Source organism: Austrofundulus limnaeus, unplaced genomic scaffold (genome assembly GCF_001266775.1).
Source record: "Austrofundulus limnaeus strain Quisiro unplaced genomic scaffold, Austrofundulus_limnaeus-1.0 Scaffold464, whole genome shotgun sequence".
In the NCBI taxonomy this organism is placed as follows: Eukaryota; Metazoa; Chordata; class Actinopteri; order Cyprinodontiformes; family Rivulidae; genus Austrofundulus; species Austrofundulus limnaeus.
Window position 1 is genome coordinate 411,265 of NW_013952866.1, and position 3,300 is coordinate 414,564.

General features: G+C 40.0%; 1 long non-coding RNA gene across 1 annotated transcript in view; it reads left to right on the forward strand.

Moving 5' to 3' along the window:
* LOC106529758 (uncharacterized) overlaps positions 1 to 2,972 on the forward strand; it is a 21,833-nt gene extending 18,861 nt beyond the window's left edge. Inside the window, exons 2-3 of the long non-coding RNA XR_001311676.1 lie at positions 2,564 to 2,696; positions 2,953 to 2,972. This is a non-coding gene — a long non-coding RNA (uncharacterized LOC106529758). The remainder of the gene's footprint in view (positions 1 to 2,563; positions 2,697 to 2,952) is intronic.
* Positions 2,973 to 3,300: the final 328 nt, after the last annotated feature.

Here is a 3,300-nt window from a genome sequence, read left to right on the forward strand (position 1 = left end):
GAGATGGGTTTACCAGTGGGAATTTAGGTACCAGGGAAGATAGAGATGGGTTTACCAGTGGGAATTTAGGTACCAGGGAAGATAGAGATGGGTTTACCAGTGGGAATTTAGGTACCAGGGAAGATAGAGATGGGTTTCTCGCTGGGAATATAGGTACCAGGGAAGATAGAGATGGGTTTCTTGCTGGGAATATAGGTACTGGGGAACATAGGAATTAGTTTGTAAGTGTGAATATAGATACTGGCGAACAAAGGAATGGGTTTACTATTGGATATATAGATCCTTGGGAACATAGGTATGGGTTTACCGGTGAGAATATAGGTACTGGGGACCATAAGGATTGGTTTATCGGGTTGGTTGAATGTCGGGATCTGGGAAACATAGGTGAGCGTTTACTGGAGTGAATATAGCAGGGACCATAATGATGAACCTCATTTTTCAAACTGTACCTTCTTTGAGAGTGGCTCACACTCGTTCTTTTGTCAAATATTCCTTCTCATTTGTTTTAACTTCCTTGTCAAAGCAAAACATTCATTTGAACCGAGTAATTTTTTTGTTCTGACTCTTTTGTGAGCTCCAGTTGAGGTGAGTCAGCAGTAATTTAAGGATCATCCAGTCATTCTGTGATTAAGATAACAGGTCATAAAGCTTTCAGCAGGTAATAATCTRTCTTGTAATTTGTCAAATGTAAAAATCCACCAGAAGATGCAGCCCGATGAGCGATTCAAATATCTGACCATGTGCTCTCACAGTGATATAATGTTACTGTTAGTTCATCCATTTATCTTCAGAGAGCTGGTCTCAGGGTGATATCATCAGATGAGTTTCTCCTGGATGATTCTGCCCCGTTAATCACCTCGTGTACYGGAGCTGACCAGCTGTAACCTGAGACTGTAAAAGGCGTATCACATCACCGTGACGTCATGCGAMCTCGACCGCTGTGGAGTGAGCGAAAGTAAGCCACCCAGTTTGAGGACCAGCACAGACGCCTTTAATGGTTGTAATCTGATCAAACACCTGCAGCAGCTCGATGGAGCTCTGAGGAGCAGCACTGATGGGAAAACCCCTGTCTCAGGTTTTACAATTACAAAATGAAAGCTTCTGTCCTTCAGGGTGAACAAAACATGGTGTTTGTTACGGTATATTCTGGAACTTCTCAGTTAGTGCTCAGAGTATGTGCTGAAGATCACTTTCAGCTACTACCATAGCAAATTTTAGCTCAATAYCTGCAAAACTGATGGTGTTAGTCACTTCAGCATTTAGCTAAATGGCCATCTTGAACTGTGTTGATTCCCAAAGCGAATCAGTTATAGACGCACATCCAAACAGTATTTTCTAAAAGTTTCCTCAAAATCTGACCGGTGGCCTCAGCAAGAATAAATCCAACATGTTGGATCAGACTGAAGCTCGGCTGGTTCCTCCCGCGATTGTAAATATTTAATCCAGAAGCATATGGCCGCCGTCGGAGGAGGGCCAAACTGCGGCTGCGTCCAGTCAGCGTGTTGCTTTCAGATGGCTTAACGAGGCTGAATAAAACCAATATTCTGAACTGCAAAGAAAACCTGGTCATCACWGGTCATTTTGTGAGTCTACAAGGTTTTCTAAAGATGTGGAAGTTTTAAGAGGGCCAAGGTTTTGGATTTTTCTTTATAGTTTCGTTTTATTTCGTTGTGACTTTTTTCTTTTAATTCAGTTTTTCTTTTAATTTGGTCACAAGTTAAAGCATCCATTATAGCGAAACCTTCCTAAAATAGTTGCGTAACTCAATTTTGCCAAATAAAATCTTGGGCGATTATTTTAGGACGATGACAATAGTTGTATCCAACTCGATGCTACCTGTTGCTTGTTTTTCACAGGAGCTACTGAGAGAAGCTAGCGTGTCAGATAGTCATAGTTAACCATCTTGTGTGAGCTTGATTCATGCAGTTTTTTCCTTGAGAAGTATTCCACCTATTTTATCAACTGTTTCCACTACAAGACACTTTTATTTTTCAGTCATATTCAAAGAAATCCCAAAGTGGACGTTGTCGCTTTCTCACAACTTTTGTTGTCATCATTTGGCAGACGATGCTGAACAGCAGCCGCCTGTAAACAAGTGTCGTTATAAACCACAGCTAATGTGAAACTACTTGATTTAAAAAAATAAAAAAACAACATGGCTCAAAATAAATTTACAAACTAAGGATATTCTATCTATAATTTCAGTCAGTTTTAGTTAGTTTTGTAAGAACATTTAAATTTAGTTAGTTTTGTAAAAAGATTATAGAGTATTAGTTGTTTTTTATTTTATTACAGATTTTATTTATTTCAGTTAACTAAAATGTATATATTTTTTCAATTTCAGTTTTTGGTATTTAGTTTAAGTTAACTGGAATAACTCTGAAGGAGGCATAAGAAAAATATACTTTTTTAGCCCTTAAAAGCTTTTTTGTTGTGTTTTGAAATGTCCACTTAAAAAAATGCTGCTATCAGCTAAAGAGCTGTTGATGACCAACTGCCTGTCAAACCATTTTATCATATGTAAGTAAATTAAAGCATGATACGTCCCTTTTGTTCCTTTCAGTTTTGGAGATAATTCTGAGCTCTGATTTAATGGAAGCCAATGGGAGTTTGGGAGTGTACGGTCTGCCCTCTGCAGAGATTTGAGAGAAGATTTTAAGTCCTWCAGCAACAAGAGATACACCGAGTGAAAAAAAGTAAAGTTGAGATGTTTGCTAATTTTATAAACTGGTATTTTATTCACCACAGAACATGATGAGCATATCTAATGTTCAACTCGTTCCATATTTGAGAGCACAAATCTCAAAGTTGTTCCAAGTTCTGTGAAGCATCTCTCTTTATCGTTTCGAATTGAGGTCAAAGCTTTTCAGATTTACTAAACTTCAAACTCGTTCGTGCACGTGTGTTGCCTTTCTTTTTTTTTCTTTTCTCGGGCCTCCCCGCCGTCGGTAGTTGCAGCGCGGCAACGGTTGACACGGCTTATCTTCCTAATGCACCCTCCTCTGCAGAGGCCATGAATTAGTCTGAAATATGGAGCAGGCTGCCGCTGCCAACCTCATCTGCAAAGTGAGTGAAGCGAAGCGGAACGAGGCAGCCGGAGATGCAGCGTCAGGCCCTTCCTCCATAAAGAAGTCTGGGAACGCCGGCTCCTCTTTTTGCCTTACTCAGAAATGAGATATAACGTTCTCCCATCCTGCCCTGCCACGCTCCGACTGCAACCAAACTGAAGATAACACTGAGCGATGGGCCTCTTTTTATTAACCAGACTCTAATTACCATTTCTTTGGGTGAAAACAATGT